Here is a 16561-nt window from a genome sequence, read left to right as displayed (position 1 = left end):
TTTCTTTTCTGGACAGGGGCAACTACTATCGGTTTCTGTTGTCCTTCTGGCTCCTCCATGGTTTGTGTGGACATGGTCCTGTGGATTTGCTCCTTTTCTCCTCCTCCTGATGATGCTGTACCACACCAAGCAGTGTGCGGTAGGCAGTGGCCAGGGCCCAGCAGGTTGCTGTGAGCTACACCTCTCTGGGACTACCAGAGCATCTTCCTTTCACATAGCTTAGCATTTTGGCAGGGTCATGCAGTTGTTCTGAGGTGAATTTCCAGATCATCCGAGGAGCGAAGGTCTCCAAATACTGGCCCATATCTTCCCACTTCCCGTGCCACTCAACATCATCCGCTCCCAGGGCAGACTTCCAGCAAGCCTCCTTAGAAAGCCCAGTTCTGATCCTAAACATGGTGTATACAGTACAGAGAAGACAAAGCAACACTAACAGCACTAACAGCAAGATTATGCTGTCCCTAACATCAAAAGGAAGCTCAATATTTTCAATGATTGTTGTAGCAGAGGTGAAAAGGTGGAAGTAATCATCTCTGCCTGTTTTCCCCACAGGCTGGGTGCTATTTTTAATGAGACCCCAGAGGTAACAACCCAAACCAGGACAGGTAAACCAGACTGAATATACATTCACAATGAAATTCACTGCTTCTGATGTTATGACAACATAAACATAGTATATTAATAAAGCAATTTTGATCCTTCTCCCTGGTATTAAAGAGAGCATCAAAATAGGCACATGGTTCCCCATGTGTCGAAATATGAACAGGCACAGATACACCATCCACATGAATACATCAAGCAACATGGTAGTCAAGGAGTTTCTATATCCAAATACACAAAATGAAATTGTAATTCTGACTTCTCTCTCGTGGCCCCATGTTGGGTGCCAAAAGATGTGCTGGTTTAAAGGCGAACCAGCAGGAGAAATGAACTCACCACGAGAGAGAGATTATAAATCAGAGCTAAAATTTAATAATAATATTACACTAAAAACACTGACATGAAAGGGGAATTGCTTTCAACTCACAAAACCCCAGCAGTATAACCCAGTGTCCTGGGGCACAAACCCAAGGGGGTTTGCCCTTGTGCTGAGACCCCTGTGGCACCCCCAGTCCAGAACAAAAGGAAATGAAAAAACCTGTTGGTGTAGGTGAGGGCCGTGGTCTGGGCGAGAGCAGTGATCTCCTCCTGTCGAGGTCCTGCTGCTCCTCTGGATCTGATGAGAAGTTCCTGAGGTCTTCTTACTCACCACTTATGTACCCTCAGGGTGCACCCAGTCCCTCCCCCTGGGCAGGGACTCACACAATGGGTGATTGACTCTGGGAGCCAGGGGGTATTGAACTGTTGATGGCCCATTAGCACCTCCGCCCCCCTCAGGCTGGGTGTGAAGGTGATAATGGCTCCCTGGGCAGCTGCTGCTAATGGCCCATTGTCCTTGGGGAATGAATAGAGGGGGTAGAATACACAGCTTTGATCACCCCCACACAGTGTTAGCTGGTCCCTCCTGCTGAACTAGGATAATTGGTTATATGGGTTTATATGGATTTTCAGAGTTTTGATGTTATGATGTAAACTCCCCCCATAATTTCTAAAATGGCTTCCCTGTTGTCCTTTTGCTTAGTAATTCCTTCCGTGTTGTCTTCTTCTCCTCACACCTTTTCCCGCCTTTGCCCAGAACCCAGTTCACCTATTGACTCTTGGGCTAGCCATTCCCCATTAGTCTGCTGCTTTCTCTGGTTGCATACTCCAACTACGTCCCCATTCTATCAGGTCATTGTCCGTTCCCAGTTCTGGAACCTTCCCCACTGAACCCTATAAAAATTGGTGTTCCACTTAATAAAGTGTCTTCTACACCCCCATACTTTTGTCGTATGGAGTGTGTTCAAGGCTGAGGCATCTCAATCAGTGGCCATTAACAGGGAACAACTCACTTTTAGTGATATTCCCCAGCATATTCTCCTGGACTCTTTGCATTTTTCAAGAAGAGCCAGATGCCATGCCCTTGTATGTGAGTTTTAGATTTCTCTTCCAGGCATTTATTCACTTCCCTTTTTCAATCTGCCTGTATTCTTAGCATATGGGCTGGTTAGAGGCATCATTCCATTTGATCTGCTTACTCTTTGCCCTGAAATAATGCTGTACTGTGGCATATTTTTAATAGTTTTAGGAAGTTGCTGTGTAAACAGTGAAGTCAGACCCAGTCCTCTTCTCCCTCCTTGCCCTGGGCTTGGAGTTTGACTAAAGAATCCTCAGTAAATTTTCTACCATCCTCAGAAAGTTAAACAGTAATTCAACTGGAGTAATTTGCTAAGTATCTTCCTTGCCAGATCTGAAATGTGATCAGAGTTTGTGTAGGCAATGATATCAAACATTTCAGTCCCAAGTGGCTGGACTCTTGTTTCCCAGGTTTGACATCTTGAAGCACACACAGTGATAAAAAGAATACAGCAGGTTTTGCTATGGATATCTAGTCTGGAGTCATTCCATCACAGATCACATATATAAATAACTTGGATGTTGCTTTTACTAGGGCTGCGTGCCAGGTGGTGGTAAATGACTTTCTGTGTTCCTGAGAGTGAGGGCAGAAGCCAGTTTTAGGTGATTAGGGGTGTGTTTGGGATTGGGGTTTTATTGTTGTTTTGTTTTGCTTCTGAAATTCTGCAGTGAAGGAAGAAAAGAGAAGGTAAGAACTGGTTTCTGTGTGCTGCCTGAGAGGTCCTGGTCTAACAGCCATTTGCGTTTTTGTAGTCTACTGTGAGTAAATCAAAAAGTTCTGCTGTTCTAGATGTCTTCTGGAAAACAAATTAGGTACTTGAGATGAGCAGTAGCGTGTTATTCCTGTTTGCTAAACAGAAAAGTCCTTCAGCCTGTCCTAGAATAACAGTTGTGTCAGCAGTGTGAATTTAGCAGTCCCTGGACCAGATCTTGCCTGGGGAGGAAACTTACTCTGGGAAAGTTCCCAGAGCACAGACTTGTTACTGGATGTCTCTTGAGGTTTTGTGGCTGAATTTCAGCCAGCTTACATGCATTTCCCTCTTGTCCTTCATTCTTCCTTGCATATTCTTGTATTGTTAAGTTCTGTGCACTGCTACTTTTTTATATAGTTACACGTCTGTGAATGTAAAATAGTGTCTTGTTTGCTTGATGATGCATAATTAACAGCTGTAGTATAGTAGACAATTAGTGATGTAAGATAAGTAATGTATTCTTACATCCAAAGTTTTAGAAAAATAATTACAATATCTAGAAAGAGGTATGAATATTACTTTATATGTTTTCATAGTTTAAACATCTGGAAGAAACCATGCGATCACATAACCTGTTACATATGAGGGACTTAACTACCCCAGTATCTACTGGAAGAGCAGTTCTGCTAGCCACAAGGCAGAATGTGTACAGGACAGGGAGGTATTGAAGTGATTACCTAAACAAAAACAGCGTCTCCCTAAATAGTCTAGAGTGGCCATCACATCCATGAGCTGCTGTTTTTCCCACCATTGTGGGTTAGCCCCAGCCCCAGAAAGCAGCTAATCATCACACAGCTGCTTGCTCCTGCTTCCCAGTGGGATGGGGAAGAGAGTCAGAAGGGTGAAACTGTGCTAACTTTTAAGCTCAGTTGAAGATGCCTTAATAGGTAAAGCAAAGGTTGTGTGCACAAGCAAAGCAAAATAAGGGATTAATTCATTACCTTTCTTTGGCAGATGGATGTTTAGTCATTTCCAGGAAAGCTGGGGCTTCATCATGTGTTACAGTTGCTTGGGAAGACAAATGTCTTAACTCCAAATGTTCCCCCCTCTTTCCCCAAACCATTATTCCTGAATGAAACATCAGGAAGTATGGGATATCCCTTTGGTCAATTGGTGATTGGCTACCCTGGTGGTTTCTTCTCTGAATTTTTATGCACCCCCAGCCCATGCACTGGCAAGGCAGTGCAAAAAACAGAGTCGGCCATGACACTATTCAGCAAGAGCTGGAATGCTTACCAAAACACTGTTTTGGTCTCGGATCCAAAGCATAGCACCATATGAACTGCTGTGAAGAAAATTACTTCCATCCCAGGCAAAACCAGTACACTCACTTATCACTAATCCACCTTGGCCAACTATTTGTGTATGAATATTTCATCAGTGTCGGTCTTTGGCTATTTCCTGCTGTTAACTTAATCTCTTTCTACCTGTGAAGTTCTTCTATAAAGACATAGACTATCACAGGCTGCAACAAAGATACACTGTTGACATCTTTTCTGTGTTACGTCAATTTCTCTCTGATCTTTCTCCATCATTTTTTGAAGCAGAATATATCATTTTTGCAAAACCTGAGATTTCTTTGCTAAGAGTTACATGGTGTCTGGATAGCAGGTCCAGTTTGATATTTTTCTGTAATCCCTATGTCTACAACCTCATGCATTCAGGACCTCTTTCATGAGCTATGGTAGTCTTTTAAAGCAGAAAAGGAGTGAACAGTGACACTATATGTACAATTGTGTGAGTGATTGCTTAAAGTTTTCTACCTATTGGAAGTCTCCTGTCCAACTGAAGCTTGGTTAAAAACATGTCAGGTTCACACTAATTCCATCACACTGAGAATATCAGCAGAACTGATAAAAAAATACTAAACTTGTAGAATGGCTATTGCTAATTCCATTCACAATTTGTAGTAACCAATTTGTTATTGCAGAGGCATGCAGGACTGATGCTGCATTTGTTTGACAGAGCAGATTTTCTCATTGGGTTTTAAAACCACCTTCCACTTACCGAGTGTAGCAGAGCTTTGTGAGCTAGATCACAGTGTGAATGTACATCTAGAGTATACCTAAAAGAAACAAATGGAGAGCTCCTCTATGTTCATGTATTGCTTAAATTGATATTGACTAGTCATTCTTTACCTCTCCTAAAGAATTCTTTCTTGTAGGAGACATGGATTTAGAAGGAATTGAGAATACAATGACAATCACTGCCATTTTTTTTTCCTTTTTTGCTTTTGTTTTGTTTGGTTTGGGGATTTTTGTTTGTTTTTGTTGTTGTGTGCTTAAATCACCATGCATAAGTTGCCAAATAGATTTCATAATTCCTTGCACTGGTTCATTAAATAGGTAAAATAACCATACCTGAATAAACTAGCATATTCCTTTATGTTAATGTCTAATAACAGTAGAAGTTATTTCAATTCCATGGAATTTTGTTTTGTATAGCACCCTTGTCTGCCTTTTGTAAGATATTTCTTTTTAATGACTTCTCTCTTTGTATTTTAGTGTGCACCTATCCTGTGTAAACCTGAACATTTAAGATGTTACCTTGCTCTCATTTGACTTAGAAACATCTGACTAGTTTCTAACACTTTAAAAGTAATCTTCCTATCAAAGTTGACAGTTTTCAACCTTCATTTTAACACTGCCACCACTTTGATAGTTATGTTTTAATTCTCAGGAAATTGGATGCTTAAACTGAAAGCTTTTTTGCACTCTGTCAGTCTTTAGCATTGTTGCTTGTAATTTTGGTTCTTTGGTGCATCTAAAAGCTTTAGATGCAGCTTTTTGACATTTATTTTGTTGTAATTGTACTCCAAGAAATAAAAAATGAGGTTAATTCTTAAGTTCCTGAAGTATGTCTCATGAAGACAAAGCAGCTATGAAAAGAACCAGTAAAGCAAATTATTGTATACTTTTGGCTTGGGATATGGTTAGATATTTTTGCTTTCAAATTTCAGATCAGACTTTTGAGAAATTCCAGTTTATATTTCTCTATGTATGCCATGTAGCTGTGTGACATCATGTGTCCCTGCACATGGAAAATTAAATCAATAAAAATTACCTTGTTATTTATAGGTTCCTCAGATTTCCAGAGAGCTTTCAAAAGATTCCCCAGGCAGAAATTTAAGAAACCAAGTAGCCATGACACAAGTAGTAGGGTACTGAAAGAATAAACAGATGGCTAAAACTTAACAAAGAGGGATTAGAAAAAAAATTGCAGTGGATAGACATTGTCTTCAGAGATCTGCAACAGTTTGTGCTGAGACCTGCTAACAGTACACAGATCTTACACAATGCAGAGGACATGTCTTATCATAGGAAAGACCCTGTAAAAAGGACTGTGCAGGGACTTGGAGATCTTATATTGAAAAGAAGTACGAAAGGGGATCAATTGGATACCTTCAGAAGGACCTTCTGATTCTGAGTGATGAGATAGTAGAATGGCAAATGAAATCTAGGTTACAGAAATGTAAGGTATGTTAGAATAGAATAGAACAGAATAGTTCAGTCAGAAGGGACCTTCATTGATCGTCTAGTCCAACTACCACATTGTGCTTTTGAAAGAGGGAAAGTCCCTAAGTAAGTTTCCTTGATACTTGCTACATTTCATCAGAATACCACTAAAATTAATCTGAGGAGATTCATCTCTTAGTGTTCTTTGTTGGCCTTATGCTTCTCAAGCTAGCTCTGTATTGTTACATTCTCAGCATCAAAGATCTTAATTTTTTACCTTTGCATGTGTAAGCCTTACAAAAAGTGTCCCAAAGTCTTCATTTCCACTGTGGGAAGTGGGTTGTGTTGTTTCAGGGTAGCAATTTGTTCTAGCATATGTTGGCATGTGATACCAGCCCATGGCAGGGGATTTGAAACTACATGATCTCTAAGGTCCTTTCCAATCAAACCCAACCTATTCTATGATTTTACTATTACTTGAAAGTAACCTCAGTAGCTGTGTTCTTTAACATCTCACCTCAGACATCTCACTGTAAAGTCACTGTACCACTTTCGAAGTCTGCCTTCACTTTTTTACTGAAACTTTTCAATGCACAACTGTTTAGTTGGTGGTTGGGTAGTGCATGCTATCAGCTGTTAGAATACTTACATGAGCCCATCAAAGAATATGAATTCTAGTTTATATATACATTAAATAGAAAAGGCAAGTGTTTTCTATATATGTCTCTGAGGAACTGATCAAAGATGGCAGTGGTACGGAAATCGCAGTGAGTGTGTTCTGTCTCATGCAATGTCAGGGGAGCAATTCTCCTATGTACACTGCAAGGGAAAACTTCACTCTTTTGTCATTGGAATAAATATAACCTTTGTTAAAAAGCGCTTGTTAAAAATTCACAAAAGTGAATTATCCGAGGCAGGAGGAACATTACTGGTCAGGAGAAGCGCTCCTCTTGGTTTTGAAAGCTGCAACCATGAGAAGAAGTTTCAAAAATGCAACTAAGCAAGAATATCCGGGATAAATAGGGGATTGGAGGTATAAAAACCCTTTCGCTGAGAAGCTGTAGAAGAATTTGGATGACAGTAAAAAAAGCATTAGAGATAAGATTAGTTTCTCTGCCTAGCTCCAATGTGCTGTGTTTATGAATGCTGATAGGAGAATTCCCAAATGTAATGCTGAATTAGTTTCACAGACAGGAGCTTGATGAAAAGAGAGTTTATTTTTGAGGCTTGAATTAAGTCCTATGGTAAAAGACTGTAAAGTCATCTACTTCAGTGGCAGATGCAGGGTAGATAGTATTTTGGTTTTGTGCTACAATTGTTGCATATTTTTGTAAATTAGTTGAAGCAGTTGAAAAGTGAATATGATATGAAGAAGTTTTATCTCAAATGGAGTTCAGTAGCTACTCGTCAAATTTAATTTTAACATGGATAGAAAAATACAGTTATTAGACAGTCGAAGATAATATACTATTTACAATTTGGGAAACTTCAACAAACTCACTTTTTAAAAAAAAAAACCACATTTTTCTAGGAAATTTAATACCTTTCTGAGGTGACTGCTTGTTTTCTGGTTATTAAAAAAACAATTGATGTCATATTGTAGCTTTGTAGGGGCCTGGTGTTTCTCTAGTTGTTCCTATATTGGGACTTAGATTCTAGCCACATGCTGAATAGCTATTAAGACACTAAGACAACTTTGGCAGGAAGATTGATGTGGTACAAAAGGACTTCTTTTTTTCTTTTTAGATTTTCCCCCTCCCCCCCTAAACTTTTCTGGAACTGCTATAGCACCTTCTACTTTATAGCTTAATTGCAGATTGTCTTTCCAGGCAGAACCCCTGACACATTCACAGTTTTCTCTGTTTGGGCCCTTTCTGGTTTTTTAGGGCTGTTGGTACGAGAGTCTACGATTGTCTCAGAGTCATAAAATCCTCTTCTGCTTTCACCTGGATGTCATAGTACTATAAAGAAAATGGAAATTGTGGTAAATGCCCTATAGCAGCCAACTTCTCTGTGTTGCTGTAGTTTGAGTAATTTACAAAAATTTTTAGTTTTAACTGTTTGAAATCTGTAAAATGTTTCAAATCATGCTAATTTGTAAAACTTTCTTTTTTGGAGATTATTTTAGTGCAAATTTTCAGTGGCTTTATAAGCTTCCCTTCTTAAAAATCAATATCCTCCTTTTAAATATTAGTTAATTTATTAAGTGAAACATTGAAATTTTTATATGGTTTATACAAAAAAGACTGTTGTTCCTGAGTGTTAGCCCTGATTAACACAAATGCACTAGACAGGCTTTTGGTAAGTTCACTCAGGAAGTTATACTTTACATTTTCATTGTTAGAGTTGTGATAAGAATTATCTTAATAGCTCTTTAGAAGTCATGATTTTCTAATGGCTGCAAGCATTCTGCCTTAAATTCAGTCTCTGTCTTTCCTCTAAAGATTGAATAGTAGTTTCACAGTGGCTAAAAAGAACCTATATGACTAAGGCATCCATCTGTAATAAAAGTTACAGATCTCTCCAAAGGCAGGCCACCAAGTGTGTGATAGCTGAGATGGCCTCAACTCTGAGAAAAAGTTACACTATTCACATTCAGAAATGCATTAATTTGGGGAATTTTATGTTTTCTCACAACGGTGTTACTTATGGACCTTTACTAAAGCAAGTGAAACCAAGATCTGTAATTATTGCATGGGATTGGCTTGGGAATGAAGTGTGAGAATTTTTAGTACTTGACACTATTACAGGTGCTTCATTGCAATCTACTGAATACAGGGAAGCATCCTTCAGAAGTAGCCAGTAGTGCTGCTTCTGCACCAAACATGTTAAATATATATCTCAAAGTTTGAAATTGTTAGTGTTTCTGAGAGAGTGACACAGAACCTTCACTGCACTGATAATCGATAACTACTGTTTCAATAAGGAAAAAAAACCCCAACACAGCTCACTTATGCTTAGTTATCTTTTGGGAATGCAACGTGTAAGGTTGGGCGTTACTTTTGACTTTAGTTTGTAAGAAATGGACACGCTATTAGCTATCATATGTGTCTGTCCGTCTTGATATTTTATAGCTCATCTTGCTAATATGATCTTTTGTCCTCCTCTGGATCTATTCCCTAGGCCTACATAGAAAAAGTTGTTGATTTTATGTGACATTTCCACTAAGACGTTCTGAAAAAATATTATTATTAGGGTGGTTACACTTTCATAGAGGTTTATAAGTAAGCATGTTAATTTTACTATTTACTATGCACAGAATTGGGACAATGAATCTCTGCTTGTCATATTCTCTTAATGTGCCATTTAAAATGTACATAGCCCAAAATATTTTCTGTTCATTATGTTGGGATTTTTTAAATTCTGAATGGTTGTATAACACTAATACTGCAAGTAAATATGAATAAGGTTGATATATTTTCTCCATATTTTTTGTAAACCAACAAATAATTAACAAACACAAATTACCTGCTTATCTGTACTGGTACAAGAAGGTTTGAAGTCGAACTATTTGACAAGGTATAGACAATATACAAATCATATCTCCAAATGTTGATGATTGCTTGAAAAGAAAGCAAGCTACCTAAGTGTAGTCTTACTATAAGAATGTGCTACAAGTAGAAGTAATAGTACAAAACAAAGTCTACTGATAGAATAATTGAAATGATGGTACTTCTTTTTGAAGATTGTCTTGCCAGATGTGGAACAAACTGCACTCATGTGAAAATTTAAATTTATGCTTACACTTATGTTTGCCAGTGATCCCACTGCAGTCTAGGAAGTAGAAGAAATATATAGTCTAATTCACAAGTGTATCTCTTTGAGACTGTTTAAAAGTAGTTTAAAATTATTTAATGAATCTGTGAACGTTAAAAGTGATTAAAATTTAAGGGGTGTGATCTATGGGGTTTTGTCTGGCCTAGACTGTGAAGTACCAATGTGCAGCCTGGATAGACAGACTTTTTTGTGTTATTTAGAAAAATCTAACAGAAAACTTCAAATTTTAGGTGGCATTCACATTAATTAGATGTTTTCTTTGTTTAATTTTTTTTAAGGAAAGGGAATATAGCCTAACTAATCAGAATTTGGTTGCATATTTCTTGAAATATTTATCTTTCTGAATCACAATGTCTACATATAAAGCTTAATGCAGATCCTGTCATATTTATCTCTGTACCCTGATCCATGTCTGTCTGACTGAAATATATAGATATACTACATAGATTTTTATATGATTTGTCCATTCTAAGATGTGGTTTGAGGATTAGCCAAATATGTACCCAAGACTGTCCACATAGTTACCTCAGATTATTTGAACATGATTGAAGAAACACCATTTTCATTAAGAAAATGCACCTGTATTTGCTAGAGAACTACTGCCTGACAATGAGAGGTGTATAAATCTATTAAAGACAATGGATGGATACAACATTCTTGCAATATATGAGGATATAGAATGATACTTGAGCAAAGAGATACAATTTAATGTGAAGAATCTCTTTTTATCTTATTGACCTCTTCTGTAGAGGCTTCATTATGGGATTAACTAGGTTTTACTAATTTCCTGTATTGTCTTGGGGAACATGTTACTGCAAAGCATTCATTGTGTACAGATTTGTTGCTCACGGAGGCAGTCTTCCAAATCTTGAAGGCCATTCTTCTTAACCTGTAACTTCCATGGGAAGCGTCATGAGTAGAAGTGGTATTTGCCTATAGCTACTAAACCAGCAGCCTCAAAATGCTCCTTCTTTGTTCAGGGTCTGTCTCTCGTGGCAGTGAGATTTCCTTATTAGCTGATCTCAGAATAAAGTCAGATTTTCCTACAGCACTTTACTGGCTTCTCTTGTCGGCGTCTCTCAGTGTATGGCCTTTACATGAAGGATGATTACAATCTGCCCCAAGGACTGAACAACTTCCCCAGCAACAGTCCATGCACATACTTACTCAACTCTTTCCAATTTCTGAATGAGTAACCTGAAGGTGAGTCATTGTCTTCACTTTTTCACAATAACTTGGCTATCCATATCACTGTGGGAAGGGTATTCCTATGTGCTGTTGGATGCTGAATAATACAAATGCAACACTGGGTTTCTGTCTTTCCTGACTTCCCAGTCTTCAGCTAACAACATACTCAGGGACTGTGTCATGAATATTAGTGTGGCTAGAGGCAACATCTCTTTTAACCTCAGGTGTCAAAGTGCCAATTCCTCCTTGATTCAGTCTTAAAAATTAAAGGAGAATGCAAGTATCCAACAAACAAAACCTAATCTTTTCTGTTTGCCTAGTCCTGTGCAAAGGAGTAGAGTTCTGTGAGGGAATTTTAGGACATATCTATACGTATTTTCACATGCACCCAGGTATGTGTTGGACTATATGTCTGTTTTTAAAATACAGCTTCATTATTTTTTTTTCTTCTTTTGAGGCCATTATGTAGAAGACAGCCAAGAAATATTAAATTGTATAAGAAATAAGAACTACTTGCTATTGATAGGAAGTGAGTATGTCCTTGACTTACGAGAAAGCTTAAAATTCAAGCACAGATAATCAGGAAAGAGATGTACATTAAGTGTCTGCTAGAGCTTGTTTGAGAATATAAAAATTAAGCGGTCTGGTACTGATGGTTTTGCCAAGACCAAAGGTTCTTGTGAGGCAGATAAAAATCAGTTAAAGTCTATAACAATAACAATTAAAGAGAAAGACCCCCAAAGATATGTGCACGTTCTGCAGATCTGAGGGCTTGGCACTGTTACTTGTCATCCTTTGAAGCCTCTTCCAATCAATGTTCCAGGAAATAGCAAGGATACTTCCTCAGAACATGCTACAAACAGTACAAGTAGTTGTAGGTCATGGTTAAACTGGGTATGCAGGTAATTATATGAGCGTTAAAGGGTCCCTTAGGTTTTATACAGTAGCTGACTGGAACAAGACACTTTTAGAGTAATTTTGGTACTTAACTGTTGGATCAGTGAACAATAACAGAATGGGTCAGAGGCTGTCAGACACTTTTATCTTAGGGAATGGTCAATGAAATTATGAATTTCTTTTCCTGTTGGAGGGACTGATCTGTGCCTTGGCTTTGTGTTTAGCCCTGCAACCATTTTCTAACAGTGGTTGGCCTGGGTGTTTTGACTGCACAGCTAGAAATGAGGCAGCCTGCTTAGGCTGTGTAGCAATCCAGACAGTAAATGAGATGATCATACCAAGTAGGATGCAGCTGTTACCACTTCAGCTGATGCAAAGCCAATTAAGTGTGAGGAGTAAAGATGTTAAGTAAAATGTTTTGACTAAATAGGAAGGAAAAAGACTTTTAACCATAACTTCTGGTTATGACTAAAAGGAACATATTGACTACTAGTCAATTACTTTGAGTAGTAATTATGAAACTATTATGAATCACAAGTTCACTAAAGGAGAAAGTTGTATTTGTTGTTAATGTTTCTTACTAAAATCAAACTAATTGCCTCCTGTTTTGCACAATGAGAGCAGCTGCATACAGCCTGCTGCATTTTGTCGTGCATTTCCATACTTGGCTTTTCTTTATTTTTTTTCAAAATAGACTGTCAGAATAGGATGCCAAAGTACAATAAACATTTCTTCAGATAGCTCTCCAGAAAGAATGCTAGGTGTACTTTTTCTTGTATTGACTAACTCAACTATTTATTTTGCAAGTGTATTCTAACTTTTCTTAGTAAAGTTGAATGTCGCATTCTTACAGGCTGCCAAAATTTGTCAGTTTATATATTTTAATTTTAAGTCAACACTTTTACTATGGTTACTCTGCTTGCTGAGGTTGCTTATAGCTCAGCCTCGAGGATAACCCTTCAAAATAATAGATAATTACACTATTCCCATAGTTAATTTACACATTTCAATCAAACAAGAAATAGCTTATGGTCTGTTCCCTGGTTGATTATGGTTTCTTCTATATTAAAAGAACTACACTTAAAATTGCTTCCTTATGCCAGATGGCAAGTTCCTATTTTAATTCACTTCTCATGTTTCCAATTTTTCTGCTCGCATTTTGGCAAAGCTAAAATCTCAGTAGGGCCAACAGGTTGTTGGGGTATATTAACAACATTAATAATTGTTATTTTTGCCATCTTTGCTGTGAAAAGAAATGTTATGGATCAAGAACTGTGACTTAACCTTTGGTACTAAGGCTCTGCTTCAATACAAGTTTGGGACTTTAAACCAGATTTTTAGAATTATTTTCTGTACACTTCTACCATTGATCTTTAAAGGCTGTTTTTTACCACAGAAAGTAGGAGCACAAATTGCTATTTCATTATGGTGGTCAGTGAGAAAAATTGCTTGTCCTTTTTCTGCTTCCTTTCCATTTGCCTTCTTTTTAGTCTTCCCGGAATGTAAGAGATAAAAGCTCCTGGGATCTCAGCTAAATGCTGAGCTTTCATTGTCTGCCTGCTGAGGACAATCTTGGTCCAGAAAAATTACTCTGGATTAAGTACTTCAGTTTTGCAAGAATGGTTCAGCACAGATTCTTCATGGAGTGAATGGTCTTGGGAAATGACCAATTAAATTATATGTTTTAATGTAATTGTGTTTTCTTAACCAAAGGGTGCCCAGGCCTTCAAGGTGAGGAATTATTTTTGTTGCACTGTTTTGCTGGGCTGACTCTGTACTGTATGGTACAGGTCTGAACTGATGATTAGCAATTTAAAAGTGAGGGACTTGGAGTCAGTTCCAGAGTCAAAAATGGAAACACTACAAAATGCTATATACGTCTAGTTTCCAGAGTAATAGCTAATGTAGTTGTGGTTTAGGCTGCTCTATTCTATAGTGCTAAAAATGCATACTATCGTGGCTTTTCTCACCCTCCACCCCATTTCTGGCATTTTAAAATGCTGAGGCTTTTTTTCCCTGGCCTTCTTTTAGTGAGTCATACGTTGTAGTTTGATATGATGTTGATGTCCTGCAAAATCAGGAGTAATATATTTCATAACAGTTTTGCAATGACAACTTATAAAAGGAAAAATCATTAATCATTCAGTGTTTTATAGCATTGTTTTAAAGGATAAGTAAAACACTCTGGGAAGACGGCTTTTTCTTGGCTACAAAAAAACCCCCAAAACAACACAGGAGATAATCAGTATTGGATAAAAGCTTTTACTACACTGTCTGCAAGACATTAATTCATTCAGTAACAGTGAAAATGTTGAAGTGAAACACGTAATTTGGTAATAATGTGGTGTATACTGTGCAAATTGTTGAAGAGAAGCATATCCTTTTGTCCATTGGCTAATTCATCCTACTGCATATGATGCTCATGTACACACAGGTGGGTATGGCCTAACCTAGGGAGCTTTTTGTTCTTAGTTGATGTGTTCTATTTATAAGAGTGACTGCATCAGGTAAGACCTTAGAAAGAGGCAGACAAGATTGTCATTCCTTAGGGACACTTAAAATTACTCTAAAAAAAGACATTTTCAGAAACCCCAAATTCACCAAGCAGTAAAAAAGCAGAAAGAAACACAATGAGGGTCTAGGAGCCTGCAGCTCCAGAGGAACTGTCAAGAGAAGAAAGGGCAAATGCCACAGAGCTGCAATTCACATTTCACAGGTGATAAAATGGAAACCTCTTGGATTCTGGAGGGAACTTCAGAGCTTTCTGCAACTCATAAAATTATTGAGGGGACAGTCATCAGGTCTGGAAGAAAGGGTTCTTTGAGCTAAGAAAAATGGACAGGAAATCACATGTTCATAAGCTTTCTTCTATTTATATTCTATCTTAACTGTCTGCTCCCAAGCTCTCTATTTGAAAAAAAACTGAAAACAATTATAGTGTAATCTGATTTACTCTGAGGAGCTCACTCTAAAGGAAAATTTTAAGCAGATCCATTTTAAAGTTCTGTTTTATATGTGTAAATATAAGAGGATTGTTCAGACATAGATCGTGTAAACTCATGTAACTTCCTTACATAGCTGAAGCCTTCATATTGCCTGATCCCCTTTTACACTGAATATTCATCAGAGTATATGAACAGAAGAAATCACATAAAATGAAAAAAATTACATCTTTTTGACTAGATAAAATTTAGGACATAGCTTTGTTATATTCTTGTTTTGCTCTCTCACTGATTTATGCTAACATACTCATTTCACTTCGATCAAGATTTAATTAGGTAAATGACCATGCTTTGCATTTAAGCTAAAAGGTATAGTTGGGTTAAGTCCTTTTTATTTTTATTTACTTTCTTCTAGTTTTTTAGCTTTTCAATTTGCTTTTTTTTTTTTAAGTACTTCTGATCTTTTGTTGTACAAGGTCAGCTTTCAAAATAAAAAAGGTCTCTTTAGGTCTCATAGTAAATTATTAAGTATGTATTCATTTATTTATAGTAGATAAACAGCCAGTCTTACTTATTCTCCCTCTTTGAGCATACAAGCTGGTCTGTAGCATGACCATCTCACAATAACTTTTTCCACTTGTTTAACAGGGAAGAACCACTATTAATACTGTATCTTTTTTCTTAAATATTTAACTAGTGTTTCATCTTTTTATCACTATTATTGATTACTAAAGTTTTAAGAAAATTAAACTAATGCAGGTTCCTTTTATGGAAATAATTTAATTATCAGTTGCTCCAAATATAAAATTATAGTCCACTAAATTCCGGGCATTGAGTGTTTCAGGGCATGAGCTCTGGTACCATGGTTCCTGTTATAGTGTCCTGGCCAGAGCACAGTAATTTTCATATTTACACTTTGATTCTTTGAAATCTTTTGAAACAGGAAACATTTTTCTTTTGTACCTTAACTCTTTCTTTTTTTTTTCTTCCTAGAAAGGTGCATGGTGTTATTGAATGAAAAAACTCTTCTAATGGAGTAGACACTGAATAACTGGATTTACACAAAGGTTTAGATGCTTTTATGTGCTTTTGTTTCAAATGCAGATTAGATACACCTGCTTTATTATCTTAGAATTAAATATATACTATGTTCCTGAAAAATAACATTTAATGATAAAATAGCAGGCTTTTATATCTCTTGATCACCGGTATTTCTGCTCTGTCAGTGAATAGGGAAGGAAGCATAAAAATGAAAGAAGATAAATAGGAAGAAAGCAAAAGAGAGTGGTAAACTGTCGTATTCTTTAGGGCTTGTATCTGTACTAACCTGCATGGAATATTAGAATATGAGTACAGTGCTTCCAAGACCTATTAAATCTGTTCTACCATGGAGGCAGTCATTCAGTTTTCTGTTTTGTACAGCCACCTATGCTGGGTGACAGCTCTGTGTTCCAGTTGAAGGCCTCAAAGTTCAGATATCCCAAGGCAGATTAGACTATCCCACTGTGGATGTTTAACGCATTTGAGGGGTTACTTTTTTTTTGTAAAGGTCAGA

At 37.4% G+C, this 16561-nt stretch overlaps 1 protein-coding gene across 1 annotated transcript in view; it reads left to right on the top strand.

The window, feature by feature from the left end:
• Positions 1–16561, top strand: part of SGCG (sarcoglycan gamma) — a 125568-nt gene that overhangs the window by 17209 nt on the left and 91798 nt on the right. The window lies entirely within an intron of this gene.

The sequence above is a fragment of the Pithys albifrons genome, chromosome 1, assembly GCF_047495875.1.
Source record: "Pithys albifrons albifrons isolate INPA30051 chromosome 1, PitAlb_v1, whole genome shotgun sequence".
In the NCBI taxonomy this organism is placed as follows: Eukaryota; Metazoa; Chordata; class Aves; order Passeriformes; family Thamnophilidae; genus Pithys; species Pithys albifrons.
Note: the sequence above shows the minus strand (reverse complement) of the source record. Positions and strands in the feature narration are given on the sequence as shown.